This window comes from Nycticebus coucang, chromosome 3, assembly GCF_027406575.1.
Source record: "Nycticebus coucang isolate mNycCou1 chromosome 3, mNycCou1.pri, whole genome shotgun sequence".
In the NCBI taxonomy this organism is placed as follows: Eukaryota; Metazoa; Chordata; class Mammalia; order Primates; family Lorisidae; genus Nycticebus; species Nycticebus coucang.
In genome coordinates, this window is record NC_069782.1 from 46826049 (window position 1) to 46841730 (window position 15682).

Sequence of the window (15682 nt, forward strand, 5' to 3'; positions counted from 1 at the left end):
TTTTTGTAATCTTGATGAAACATTTGTTGAGCAGAAATTTTTAATTTGAGGGACATCGGCTTATCAGCTTTTTCTTCACTGATCATAACTTTGGTGTTGTCTCTAAAAAGTCATCATCAAATTCAAGGTAATATGGATTTTTTCTTACATAATCTTTTAGGAGTTTATATTTTTGCATTTTACATTTAGGTCTATAATTCATTTGAGCTAATTTTTGTGGAGGGGTGAAGATTGTTTACATGTGTGTGTCCAGTTGTTCCAGCATCATTTATTGAAAAGACTATCTTTGCTCCTTTGTCAAAGATCAGTTGACTGTATTTTCACAGTTATTTTCTGAACTCTTTTCTGATTCTACATCTATTTGCTTCTACTTTTGCCAATGCGATGCTAATAGTACCTATAATACTATTGTCAGAATGTGTTTTCTCGCATTCTTGTGTTGAAAAATCAAACCCTAGAGCAACAGCACATAGAAGAGGGACTTTTAAGAGATGATTAGTTCCTGAAGGTCCTGCCTTCATGAATAGGTTAATGTTGTTATCACAGAAGTAGGTAAGTTTTGGGGGGAGTGTTCTTGATAGTAGGATGATTATGGAGGGAGTATTTTTGGTAATAGGATAAATTCAGCCCCCTTCTCTCCCTCATGTGTGATTTCTTGTCCTTTACCTTCTGCTGTGCTATGACACAGTGAAAAGATCCTTGCATGCAATTCCCACAAAAACTTAGACTTTACAGCCTCCAGAATTGTATAAAACAAGTCTTAAATCTTTATAAATTACCCAGTTTTAAGTATTCTGTTACAGCAGCACAAAACAGACTAAGAAATGTAGCTTTATAGAAACTCTGAATGTTAAATAGTGTTATTTCTACAACATTTTTCTTTTGTTTCAGTGATGTGTTGGCTATTCTGGGTTGTTTGATCTCCATATTAACTTTAGAATCAGCTTATCTATAGCCACAAATTAACATCCTACAATTTTGATTAGGTTTACAGTGACTCATAGATAGAACTAAGAATTCCTGGTATGTGAATATTTAGTCTTTCTACCTATAAACAAGGAATATGTCTCCATTTACTTGTTTCATTTTTATCATAATTTTGTAGTTTTTCTCATCATATTTTGTAAATACTTTAGGATTTATAACTATTGCTTTTTGTGTGCTAAAGTAAGTGGTATTATTATTATTATTGAGACAGAGCCTCAAGCTGTCACCCTGGGTAGAGTGCTGTGGCATCACAGTTCTCAGCAACCTCCAACTCCTGGGCTCAAGCAATTCTCCTGCCTCCGCTTCCTAAGTAGCTGGGACAACAGGTGCCTGCCACAATGCCCAGCTATTTTTGGTTGTGGCCATCATTGTTGTTTGGCAGGCCTGGGCTGTATTCAAACCCGCCAGCTCAGGTGTATTGAGCCACAGGAGCTGAGCCAGTGGTATTATTTTTAATTTGAAATTTCACATATTCGGATAGAGGACGTATCAGATATTAAACTGATAAGAACAGATACTATACTTGATCTCATTGCAAGTACAAGTTGGTTCTATCATGTGTAGAACACAAATGTCCTAATGGTATAATTGGGTAAATGAGATGAAAGCTATACTTATTAGTATGATGTAAGCACTCCAATTTGTACAAATAATCAACACACTGAAATGGGCATAAATGTATTTATGATCTATGTACAAAAGACTTAATAAAAAAAAGAAATTCCACATATTCATTTCTAGTATCTGGTAAAGCAATTTAATTTTGAATATTAATCATATTAATCTTATATCTTGCAACTTTGCTAAAATCACTTAGTTGTTCTAGGAGTTTGTCAATTCTTTTGGATTTTCTGCATAGATGATCATGTGACATTCAAACAAACACACCTTTATTCTTCCTTCTTGATCTGTATACATTTCCTTTTCTTGTCTAATTGCATTATCTAGCACTTCTAGTATGATGTTGAAAAGCACTTGTAAGAGGCAGACATCCTTACATTCCTTGTTCCTGATCTTAGTGGAAAGGCCTTGAATGTCTTACTACCTAAGTATGTAGTTAACTATAACTTTTTTGTAGATATTGGTATCTTTATCAATATCTCAAGAAAGTTTCTCTACCTTTCCTAGTTTACTGAGAATTTTTATCATTAATAAATACCAGATTTTGTCAAATGTCTCTTTCACATTTATTGATATGACCATGTGATTTTTCATCTTTAGCCGAATGATGTGATGGATTATATTAATTGATTTGGCAATTGTTGAACCAAATTATATACCTGTTGCTTAGTTCATTTTTTGCAGGTTATGACAGAATACTTGCAACTGGGTGATTTATTTATTACAGTAGTGGAGACTGAGAAGTCCAAGGTCAAGGGGCTGAATCTGGTTGGGATCTTGCTGTTGAGGACTCCATAGAGTCACAAAGTGGCACAAGAAATCACGTGGTGAGGGAGTTGATCATGCTAGCCCTGGTCTCTCTTCCACTTCTTTCAAAGGCACTAGTCTCAATCCTGTGATAGCCTATTAATTCAGGAACTCACTAATCCATTAATCTGTGAATGGATCAGAACCCTCATGACCCAATCACCTCTTAAAGGCCCCACCTTTCTGTACTGCCACAATGGGGGTTCAATTTCAACTAGAATTTTGGATGGGATAAATATTTAAAATATGGCAACCTGAAATAAATTCAACTTAGTTGTAATGTATAATTCTTTTTATACATTGTTTGATTCAATTTTCCTAGTATTTTATCGAAGAATTTTGCATCTATATTCATGAAGAATATTGGTCTGAAGTTTTGTTATGTCTCGATATGCTTTTGGTGTTAGGGTAAGGCTGGTTTCATGGAATGGGTTAGACAGTATCTCTTTTGCTTCTGTCTTCTGAAAGAGATTGTAGAGAATTGATAGATTTCTTCTTAAAATATTTGGTAGAATTTACCAGTGAATCCATGTGGGCTTGGTGCTTTTTGTTCTAGAAGCTTATTATTGATTCAATTTATTTAGTAGTATAGTACTATTTAGATTATATGTTTATTCTTGTGTGAGTTGTGGCAAATGTGTCTTTTATTGAGTTGATACATTTCATCTAGGTCATTAAATTTGTGGCCTTATGGACATAAAGTTATTCATAGTATTCCTCAATTAACCCTCCACTATCCATGAGATCTGTAGTGATGTTCTATTTTTCATTTCTGATATTAGTAATTTATAATCCCTATCTTTTTTTTCTTAGTTAGCTTGGCTAGAAGCTAATCTACTTTATTGATCTTTTTAAAGAACCAGCTTTATACATTATTGATATTCTTTGATGATTTCCTATTTTCAATTTCATTGATTTTTGATCAAGTTTTTGTTGTATCTTTTTTTCTGCTTACTTTGGATTTAATTTGATTTTTTTTACTAGTTTCCTAAAAATAAAGCTTAGATGATTGATTTTAGATTTTTTCTTTTTTGATATATCTATTCAATGCTATAAATTTACTTCTTAGCAATGCTTTTGCTCCTTTTCCAAAATTTTGCTAAGTTGCTTTTCATTTTAATTCAGTTTAAAATATTTTAAAATTTCTTTTGAAATTTTAATCTTCTGTTATTTAGAAGTGTATTGTTTAATTTCCACTTATTGTGGATGGAATTTTTCTGATTTTTTTAATTTCTAATTTGTGTTCTAACAGTAGACATTATATGATTTCTATTTTTTTTTTAATTTGTTAAGGTATGTCTTATGGTCTATGATGTAGCTTTCTTTTTTCTTTTTCTTTCTTTCTTTTTTTAAACATATTGTCACCCTGGTAGTGTGCCATGGCATCACAGCTCACAGCAACCTCAAACTCTTGGGCTTAAGCGATCCTCCTGCCTCAGCCTCCCAAGTAGCTGGGACTACAGGTGCCTGCCACAATGCCTGGCTATTGTTTTTTTAGAAACAGGATCTTACTGTTGCTCAGGCTGGTCTCAAACTCCTGAGCTCAAGAAATCCATCCATCTCAGCCTTCCAGAGTGCTTGGATTACAGGTGTGAGCTACCGCACCCAGACTGGATGTAGCTTATTGTGGTAAATGTTTTGTGTGAACTTGAGAGTAATATGTATTTTGCTCTTTTAAGATAAATAAGCCTATGGATGTCTATTATAGTGTCCAAATGATGGATGGTATTATTGAATTCAACTATGTCCTTACTAATTTTTTGCCTTCTGAATCTGTGTATTTCTGATAGAAATATGTTGAAGTCTTCAGCAGCAATAGTGGAGTTCTATCAGATTTTGCCTCATAAATTTTGACATTCTCTTGTTCTGTGGGTACATCTTAAAGATTGTTAAATCCTCTTGGAGAACGAATCCCTTATCATCATGTAATGCCCTTGTTTATCCCTGATAACTCTCCTTGTTCTGAAGTTGCTATGTCTGAAATTAATATAGTTGCTCTTGCTTTCTCTTTAGTGTTGTAGAGCTAGGTTTCAAACTCAGGTGACTGACATGAAAGTACAGAGGAAGAACACAAAAAGGCAGCTACTTTTCACTCTAAGATATATTTACCCCAAAATTGTAAAGAGGCATGTAATAGATGAGAATTATTTCATTATTTTTCACATACTATTTCACTATTTTTAACATGTGTGTTAAATCATAGATTGTGTAAGTTTTCTCATAAGTTTTTATTGTGTGTGAAATTTCGAGCCATTCATCTCATCCTTTAAAAAGTTTTAACTTTCTTAATATTGAAAGCAATGAAATTATTTAGCACATTAAGTTTCTTAAAAGCATTAGCATTGTTACAGGGTATTGACTGACTCATTTCTTTACAACGAATGTGGGAAATAAAGTGTCATTAAATTATTTCATTTAAATTCTACTGCTAGTGTACTTTTTGAATATTGATTTACTTTAGTGTTGTCAGGACCAACCAAGATAATGCTTTTGTTTAAAAAATAAGGGCCATTTTAGACTGGTAGACTTTAAGCCTCTTGCTTACTTACTTTGGCTAATGTGGGACTTCCTTAAGTTTTCAGTTTCTGTACACTGTGATTGAAATTTTAAGGAAAAAATACTCTGTTCTATAAACTTTTTGATTTGATAAAATACAGGAGGCTTAAAAATACATTTTTTATGTACATATTGTGAGAACGGTCATGGAATAAGACTTAAGATACTGAAATGTATTGCTTTGTTCTTTGTAGAGATGCTGTTGGGAAGATATGTTGTTTTTACTTTATTGATACTTTCTGCTCTTTTTTTCCTTTTTCGGTATGCCCTCATTTGATTGATCTGTCATGTAATTCAAATATTCAGATTTTTGATAATTGAGCATGAGGAGAATTACTGGAAAAAATAAAAATGATGCTACATATAAAAGCTGATATTGAAAGATAAATTTTATTATTCTTCATTAAAGCATAAATGTAAATACAGGACAGCTGAGAAAGATATTTTCTAGAGAAATGTCAAAGGATTAAAATCACTTTTTGAATGTGCTAGTAGCCACTAAAAATTCTTAAGAAAATGAACAGCACCAGCTCCATTAGAAAACAGATGAAAGGGATAAACAGGTAACTTACCAAAAAAAAGCACCAAAAACCTGTGGAGTGAAAATATTCCTGTTGCTATTATTTCACATACATCAAAAATATGATGGAATGCATATAACCAGACTCCATGAAGAATTTGGGTCTCAGGAATTAAAATACAATTTGTCTCTATCCAAAAGGCAAAGCTATAAGATCAAGCATAAATTTGGGAATACTTTATATGAAAATTTGACCCCTAAATGTATATTACACTCATATTCTTAAGGGCAATATTAAGTACAGGTATATGTATAAAGCAAATTCTTTTTTTTATTTTCTTTTTTGTTGTTGTTGTTGTTGTTGTTCCAGTTTTTGGCCAGGGCCGGGTTTGAACCCGCCACCTCCGGTATATGGGGCTGGCGCCCTACTCCTTGAGCCACAGGCGCTGCCCTAAAGCAAATTCTTGTAATCTTTTCATCAAAGGGCAATATTCTCCAGCCTATAACTATCAAACAATATATTTGTAAATCTGAATATAGATCATAAAAATATGTTTAAATCTACCAGTAGTTCAAAAAATAGAAATTAGTAGCATCTACATCACAGAATTATAGAGTGGATTATATAAATAATGCTTAGCGTATTGTAAAGATTACTTAGTGTTAGGTATTACTACTGTTAAATTAAAATATCTTGTTTTCACTTACTATTTTGATGAAGATTAAAAATAATTTTTAACAATTAGCATGGTGCCAGATATTATACACATACTTAATACATATTTATTGAATTAATCTCATGATATTTAATATAGTTTCCCTAGCTGCAAAGCACAAGCCAAGTATATATAACTTAGGTGAGTTGCTGGTAAATTTTGATTGGAGGACATTGGCAAGTGGTATGTCACTTTCTGAACATGAGAGCTCCACTCAAAGTGATGATTGTGGAATGTACTTATTACCGTTACTGCAATTTGTGATCACTTGTTAGTTTAATTATAGACTATATTGCCTAGCTTTAAACCATCTCAAAATGATCATGAGTCCTGGAAAAACAGCTAAGAGGAAGTTGCAGGTTAATTTTAGTTGTCAAGATACAAGTGAAAGCAAACAATGTGAAAATGTTAGAAGTGTTTCTTATCATCTTTCTGAAATAAACATCTCTTTAGCACTTACTTTTAGTTTTTTATCTTCTCCTTTTTAGGTTTAATTTTTATGTATTTTATATTATATACTGCTCTAATATTGCTCTAGTATAAAAACATACATAATACATGCAGTTAAATGTACATATGATACCTTTTGGTTCAAGCTTAGGGTTACCACTTCCTGATTCATAAAGACTGTCCTAGTTTTGGCTTTTTTCTTACATTCTGGGAAACCCCTCAGTCCCAAGAAAACCAGGATTGTTGATCACTCTACTTCTTACTAATAAAGATGCACAATCAAAAAACTACAGAGATTACTGTTCAAACCATCTCTTCACCATCCTTCCCAAGAGGTGAGGGGGTACGCACCTGGCCCACTTAAGACTGACAAGTCTGACTACTTTATCTCAAAGTAATGAGGCAACCTCAAACATATCCTGGAAGGACAAGAGAATCCTCAGAAAAATGCACTCTTCAATTCTTGAGTTAGCTGATCTCAGTACTGAGCAGTGTGTTAAGTGAAATAGGAGGGTTACTTAAAGTCATTAAGAACACAGTGTGTTCAGAGTAGAAGTACAAATGATGGCAGATGTCCCCAACGTGTCCTGTTAAGAGGCTGTGGTTAAGAGCACAAGAAATTAAAAGGACATTTCCTTGGGCTAGAATTTTCTCTTCTTGCCAGTGAGGGGAAAGCTCACTTTTAAGATGGCGGCACTCTACCTTCTCAGCCTCTGATCATAGCTTCAACATGAATAAAAAGCCCTGCAAATATATCCCCTTTTCTGAGAACTGTCACTACTGTAAAGTTCCTGTAGAAGTACCAATATGACATTCTTTAACAAATACTTCTTCAAAATCCACAAATATAATTCTCTCTATATATATGTATACTCATTTTGCATATAAATTTTACATATGTCTGTAGAATTTCACTTAATCTGACTTAAGAAAACTTAAATACTCTTGGATGAATACAAAGTCTGAAGAAGGAAAGGTGTAATTACACAGTATTAAAAATCAAAGGATGTGTAAATTATTAATGAAAAAGTTTAATTAAAAACCATGAAGGCAAAACAATGATGAACAATACCCTAGATTGAAAGGTATACTCTACATACAAGTGACTTTACCTTTTGTCTGTTTCAAACCACAAGTTAGAGAACGAATTTTAACAATGTAATAGTGAAACAAATAATAAAAGCTTACATTACAAAAATATAAATTCTTTATACATAATGCCGAATAGCAGTGTGATGGTTTATTTGATATGTCCATGTGGTTAGACTATGGGGACAAGCTGTTTAGTCAAAACAGCTTAGATGTTGCTAGAAAGGTATTTTTAAGAGGTGTTTAAAATTTATAATTATGAACTTTAAGTAAAGGAGATTACCCTCCTTAACATAGTTGGGTCTCAATCAGTCCAAGCCTAAAGAACAGAGTGAATTTTCTTAAAGAAGAATTCTGCCTACATCCTGCTATACAGAAATTTTGCCTGAGTTTCTAACATTTGAAAACTGCAATATCCATGCTTATTTGAATCTCTATCCTGCTAGCTCATCTTACAAATTTCCATGTCTTATCCCACACAACACCATGAGCCAATTCCTAAAAATCTCCCTCTGACCCTCCTCTTCCCTCTCTGCTTTTCCCTTGCTCCCTATTTCTTATTGGTTATGTTTCTCTGGAGAACCTTAAATAATATAAGTGATCTGAAATATAAAATGACTTAGATTCTTTATAACAAATAGCACCAGTCACCCAGCTAGATGAAAATGTTAGATATTTAGCAATATACAATACACAAAATAATTGTCAGTCTTGTTAAAATTACATGTTTAAAAATGGTTTTCAATATATACAGCTAAGGGAAGCTGGTTGCCTTAGTTGAGAAGAAAACGATCCAGCTAATTTAGTCTACAGGAGTCAACAATTCACCAATAATGATTTTTAAAACTGAGCTCATTGAATAATTGCTTTTGTCAGTCTTCAAAAAAATGCTAGAATTGAATAGAGCGTGTTACCTATATCATAGATAATTTTGAGTAGCTTTTAAATGTATACTATTCGGATCCTGTTATTTTATACAGGGCACGTTTTAAAATAAAATATCTTAAAGGAGTGTGATTTTAATTTTTAGAACATATGTCTTGCTTTCAAAGGTTCAAAATTTAGTTGGTTTTCCTTTTTGAGTTTAATCTGTTGATTAATTTCCCAACCATCGATGATCACAACCATACTGTATAATGTTATGTACCATCTGAAAACTTTCCTCAGTGGTGTTTTGTTTCTGAATGTTGATAATAATCTTAAAGGAAACTACTGACATATAGTTTAAAAAAAAATCTATACAGGGTTATCTGGAAAATATCCAGCCATGTGATATCAAAAATCATATTAACGATGGGTGGATACTTTCTGAACAGATCTCATATAATATCTAAAATATGTTTAGTTCATTAAATCTACTGTAACTAAAATGGTAATCCATTCTATTAAAAAATTAGAGAATGGGACATTTCTAATACATATATAATTTTAATTTTGAAAAATAACCTTAATACTTTACTCTTTTGCTTACCCATCTTCCGTGCTACTAATACATCTATGAATAAAAACAGACACTACATTAGATACTAAACCAAAGTTCAGAAGATTAATAGACAATTAAACTTATGACGAATTATACTTAGCAATAAACTGTTCCTTTGTTGTCACATTTGAGACTTTCTTTTGTATATAAATTAAAAGATTCTCAGAAGAATAAAACCTATGCAGAACGAATTAAACGCTATCCGCTGAGGTGGTTTCCCATTCAAGATTGCATTGTCTGTCAAAGAAACAAAATAGTAAAGAACACAATTTAGTTTCAAGGGTAGGAAATACCTGAATTAATTCTAAAATATTGACATCTAGGCAGATCTTAGCAGCTCAGGAAGTGGGGGAGTGGCAGCAGCCAGGCAGCCGACCTTCCCCAAGCTTCTGGCAGGCTACGGCCCAGCCTCCCTGCCTGTGCCCTGCCCATCGCCAGGGTGCCAAGAGGAAGGTCAGCTCTGAGAAGGCCAGGGAAAGAAGAGCCCAAGAGGAGGTCAGCGGGGTTGTCAGCCATCCCTGCTCTTGCAAAAGAGGAAACAAAACCAAAAGCTGTCAGCAAAGGATAAAAATAAATCTTCTGACAAAAAAGTGCAACCAAAGGGAAAAGGGGAACAAAGGGAAAGAAGGCTCAAGTGGCTAATCAAGAAACTAAGGGAGATTCACCTGCAGAAAATGGAGAAACTAAAACCAAGGAGAGAGCAGCCACTGGTGAAGCAGGAGAGAAGGAAGCCAACTTTGAGAAGCATCATACACATGTCTATCAGTGGTCCCTGTCTCCCTTCTTGTGCAATCCAGAGGAACTTATTTTTTTTTTCAGTTTTTGGCTGAGGCTGGATTGGAACCCACCACCTCCAGCATGTGGGGCTGGCGCCCTACTCCTTGAGCCACAGGCACCACCCAAGAGGAATATTTTTATCAACTACTTTGTAAATGTGAGTTTTGGGGTAGCTCCAGAAACATTTTTTAAGAAGGAGGGAATCCCACCTCATCCCACTTTTCAAATGTAAATGCTTTTTTTTTTTTTTGAAGAGGTGGAATCATTTGCTGGTTGGTTATTTTTTTCTACAAACAGAAAATAACGTGGGATGTGGAATTATGGGAGGCTTTGAGTGTCTTGGATATGAGCTTAACATTCCATAGATGGGAGTGTTAGTTTTTATATCCCGTAATACAAAGCATCCTACATGGCAATATGGAGTCCCAGGCCTGCATTTAATGTCTTGAATGTCTTTAAATGACTTCCCATGTTGTTTTTCAGACTAATTGTTTCCTAAAGAAAACCACTGCCTTGACCATGGCTCCCTGTCAGAACTGTGTACACTCTGTAACATCTTTGGTTGTGGGAATCCTGTTTTCCTAAAGACTCTGTTACTGTGCTGTGAAGGACTGAAGATTTGAGAATGTAGCATATACGGTAATAAACCATAAATTAGTGGATCTTATGTCACAGCTTATCAATATTTGAAGATACTGGTACTTGATATCCTCTCAAGGAAAATTTGCCTCTAAATTTTAAGCTGCAAAGTCACAGGAATAACTGTTTAAAAAAGAATTATAATGCATAGCTTATTAGATTTGGGGTATATATGTTATGAATTGTGTACACATTTAAATGTCTGTACCAATCGTCAGCACAACTAACAAAATGTCAATTACAAAAAAAAATTGATATTTACATAGGTACTGTCAAGTATAATAATTTTTGAAATCCCTAAAATGGAAAAGAGGTTTAATATTGTGAAATGAAAAGCATTCATCTGCTTTTTGAATTTTTGGACTAGAATAACCAATTTAGGAAAATCAGCTTGACATTCTAACTTAAAAAAATGAAAGCTTTTATCCACTCTTATATTACTTAAAAATCTTTATTGTACTCCTTAACAATAGTGTAATATCAACAAATATTTTTAGAACACTTGTGTGGAAGGCTCAAAAGTAAAAATAAACAAAACCATAAAGTATTCATAGTTGACTTTATTTTTGGCACTCCATCATGCCCAGATTAAGTTACAGAAAAAACATAATTTTTCGTGTTGAGTTTCATGAACCCAGAACCCTCCATTACCTATTTCATTCATTTCTGATGTGGTCCTGTTCCAAATATCACTCCATGCCTTTCCACATCTTCATCTTCTCCCCAGTTTACCCATCTAATAGGATCTTGCACTTGGTTAAGAAGTCTTATGCTTTGTAAAATTCGCTTATTATTTTTGACTTCCTGCTATGTATTAAACATATTCTAGGTTTTGGATTCTAGGCTTTGGATATAATGGTTATCAGGAAAAAATAAAGTCCCTTTCATTATAGGAAAGTGAGAGGGGACATCTATCACCAATGTTAAAGCAGAATAAATAAAAGGAATAAAAATGGTAATTTCAGAAAGTGATAAATGTTATGAAAAAATATACACTGGTTTAAATGATATAAAGTAATCAGGAACTTAACTATGATAAAAGTTAAAATGTATTGAGGACTTACTTTGTTTGGGGCTCAAATAACTTTGTAATAATTCATCATATTTAATCCTCTTAATCAGCTCTTGAGTTAAGCCATCTGACTGCAAGGACTATATACATATGCAATATCTCTGTCTCTCAGAAAAAGAAGTAACCTAAGCTAAAACTTGTTTTTTTGTAAAGACTGACCAACAAAAATGAGAAAGTACAGATCTAAAGTGATAGGATGAAAAAAGAACATAACTACAAATAGTTAGAGCACAAATAAAACTAGGAGAATTATGTTAAAATATGGATAAACCAGAAATGCTGCTAATGTTTTTCTCCAAACTTGACTTCATCTCATAACCATTAAAAATTAAGTGGCTAATTAAAATTTGCAAACACATAACACAATGCACATCAGCACAAAATAGTTTTATAAAGAATGTTCTTCAAACATTCAAAAATGAAATAATTATCACTTCTTGGCCTTCTGGCTAAGATCAAGTGTAAAAATGAAATAATCAGAATCTTATACAAATGTGACCAAAATATTAGAGGAAGTAATATTCTCAAATGCCAACACTTTTTTATGTGTTTACTACAAGATTGAAATCAAAATTATATAAGGAGAAACGAGGAAGGAAAATTGTAGGCCAAAAATTAGACACAAAAATTGTAAATAAAATGTTAACAAGAATTTATCCATCTATAAAGAAAACCTCTTGACTAAATTGATTTGTCACAATAATAAAAAAATACTTTAATGTTGGATTAATGGGCTAAATCATTTAACATTTGGTGCCTTTTGAAATTTTACAGTGTGGCTGCCTTGTATTGAAAATTCTCTGATGTAGTTTGTAAAAAGAAGTTAATGGGCAAAAATTAGGATCATTTCATGAGATGCAATTTTTTTTTTTAAGATTTAACATTCATTCACGTAAAAAATTCTTAGCAAAAAAAAAATTCATCCTGCAGCCTGCCCAGCCTTCCTGCAGTGCTAGACCCTGGGGATTTCCCCTAGGCTAGCCTGCCTATCATGGCCAACAAGGAAGCAGCCTTGACCATGCCTGGAAGAATGTGTAATCAACAAGGAGTATAAACTATGGAAAAAGAACACCCTTTTCTTTGTGATTTGGTGATGACCCACACTCTGGAGGGGCTCAACCTAATGGCAGGTTGACTTCCAGATGTAACCAAGCAGAGAGGCAGAGAGGAAGAGTTGAGCATTCGTCCTCTCATCCTGGTGACACACACATCAGGAACAAATCCACCTTGTGATAGCCAGTGTGCAGCTCCCCATGATCATACCCAATGTGACATGTCACTGTACCACAGTGAGGAGGCAGAATCTGTGTTTCTGTGAGTGGGAAAACTGAACAAGAAATCAAGATCAACCACGAAGAAGTAAACAGGGCCAGAACCCTTGCTTCACTGCAACAAAGACTTCATCCAGGGGTCTTCTTGTTTCTGACTATAACAAAACATCCTTCTACTCTAGACCCTTCTGGAGAGAGCACAACCAGACTTGCATCTCTGTGGTCACCAGATGGAGGGCTATGGATTTTCTTGGAACCTAAATCTCAGTGGGCATGTAGTGTTTTGGGTCAGCACACCACCAGTGAGGTTGCACAGGAAGGAAAAGGAATGGATGTGAAGAGCATCATTACGGGGCATACAGCAGTAGTTGGAGATGTTGCCTGGCATTTGTATCACGAGTCTCTGTGTAGCTCAGGTGCTGGTGATCAGAAAGTTACGATGTGGGAAATGTATTCACACTCAGCTGATTGCTGATGCTCACACTGCTGAAGTGAACGGCCTCTCTTTCAGTCCTTATAGTGAGTTCATTCTTGCCATGAGATCAGCTGACAAGACTGTTCCCTTATGGGATTTAAGAAATCTGAAATGTGAGTTGCATTCCTTTGAATCACATAACGATCAAATATTCCAGGTTCAGTGGCAACCTCACAGTGAGATGATTTTGGCTTCTAGTGGTACTGACTACAATCTGAATTGACCGGGATGTAAGTAAAATTGGAGAGGAATAATTCCTAGAAGAGGTAGAAGATGGGACACTAGAGTTCATTCATGACGGCCACACTGCCGAGACACCTGATTCCTCCTGGAATCCCCGTGAAACTTGGGTAATTTGTTCTCATTAGGAACACAGCATCATGCAAGTGTGACAAATGGCAGAGAACGTTGATGATGATGAAGACCAGGAAGGAAGTGTGGATCCAGAAGGACCAAGGTCCTAGATTACCTCACTTGTTTTGATTTTAGATTTTCCCTTTTCCCCCTCTCAGTCCTGGGATTGATTTAACACTGGTTTTTAGACACACAGACTTTGGCTAACCCTCTGTAATCCTTATCACTACGATGGGTGTTTTCTAAATAGTAACTGGAGAACTTGATTCAGCAAAGTCCTACACTCACATTTAAATTTTCTTTCAGAATTCTGGTAGCATTCCCAGGTCCATAAGTAGTTACAGAAAGGGAATATTACATGTGGTGATTTTTCTTCTTAGACGGTATCTCCAAGTTTTTGCACACTCATTTAAGTAAAGGCTAGAGCAAGGTCGGAATAGAGCCAACATCATGTTGGTGTCTGAGCCATGAAGTATAAATTTTACAAGTTTTCATTTTTATTCAAGAAATCGGAGAGACATAAATCATATAAATTCCTGCTGTAAAATTTTCACATCTGACTTCCTAGGATGCACATTTTCCTGTATAAACCAGTCTTGGTTTTGAACTTTATCTAAATGGAATAATTTAAGATGCCTTCTTTTTTTGTCTGTCTTTTTTCATGGTACAGTTTGTTTTTTTCTACTACATTTTTAAAACATCTCCTTTCTTTACCCTTTTCACTTTGGCCTCTGCCAAAATTTTATACATTTATTCTTAAAGACTACCTTTGTTTTGAGAACAAATAAGCTGGTGATGGAAGACAAGCATGCTGGTTTTATGTCACAACTGATTTAGACATTGATTACCCCTGAAACCACTAGTCTGATAATAACTAATGCAAGGAGATGAATGGAATCAAATATAATAAAAAACATTCCATCAATAGTTATTCTGAGTGCAGGAGCCAATTGGATCTCACTTGTAACAGGTTCCTTTTCTGCTCTGTAGCCTGAGAGGAAAAATAATCAGTGGAGAAAGGAAGGATCATTTGAGTTTGTATATGATGATTTATGACAGATGATTTATATAATCAGCAGCAATCAAATCTTGTCCATAAATTATATACTTGAGAAGACAAATTTAAAAATACAATGAATTCATGACAATGTTACTCTCCCAATAGAATGTTATGGTTATCTTTTTTCCTTTTTGCTTACAGCAGAGCTTCTTTACACACGTCTCTTCTTTTGAGCATAGAGAACAAAATTCTCCTGTCTTGTAAGGGGGCACATTTTGATAATTTCCTCTGTAAAAAAGAGAGACATAGATGAGCCAATTAACTATTAAATTCCTTATTTTAGTGTATGCATTTATGCAAGTTGTTGTGATCATTCACTAAGGCATGAATGTTAAAAAGGAAAAAATAACCTTTGTCCCAATTTTATGTTCATTTCTTCTGTAAAAAGAAACCATTAAAACTGTTATTTACACATGGCAGTTAGATTCTTGAATATTCTACAGATCACCAATTAGGTGCTAACCTAACCTAATTATTCCTACGATAGCCACAAAGATTTTTGTCATAGACACAATGATTATTTCTGTGTTTTGTAAATGGAATAAGTAAAATTGAAATCGCCAGTGAGTTAAAAGTACAGTCTTATCTGGTTGTATTTGATGATGTATCGAAAAGTTTGACAGCTAAGTTGGATTTCAATAATATAACCCAATACATTTTAACAAACCTCTTCATTTCTGTGTTTGTCTAGAGTAAGCAAAGAAAAACATAACAATGTGAGTAGCACTGCCTTAGACACAAGAATGTGACACACTTTATCCATTCATGTGTTGATGGGCATACAGGTTGTTTGAGTTTTTAGCTA

General features: G+C 34.2%; 1 protein-coding gene and 3 pseudogenes across 1 annotated transcript in view; 3 read left to right on the top strand and 1 right to left on the bottom strand.

The window, feature by feature from the left end:
* Positions 1-1366: 1366 nt before the first annotated feature.
* LOC128582955 (uncharacterized) lies at positions 1367-1536 on the bottom strand (annotated as a pseudogene).
* A 6376-nt stretch (positions 1537-7912) lies between these two features.
* On the top strand, positions 7913-10384 carry LOC128580919 (uncharacterized; annotated as a pseudogene).
* A 130-nt stretch (positions 10385-10514) lies between these two features.
* CAPS2 (calcyphosine 2) overlaps positions 10515-15682 on the top strand; it is a 111614-nt gene continuing 106446 nt past the window's right edge. The window contains exon 1 of the mRNA XM_053586058.1: positions 10515-10645. The gene's annotated coding sequence lies outside the window, so the exon portion shown is untranslated. The remainder of the gene's footprint in view (positions 10646-15682) is intronic.
* Positions 13363-13927, top strand: LOC128580920 (histone-binding protein RBBP4-like; annotated as a pseudogene).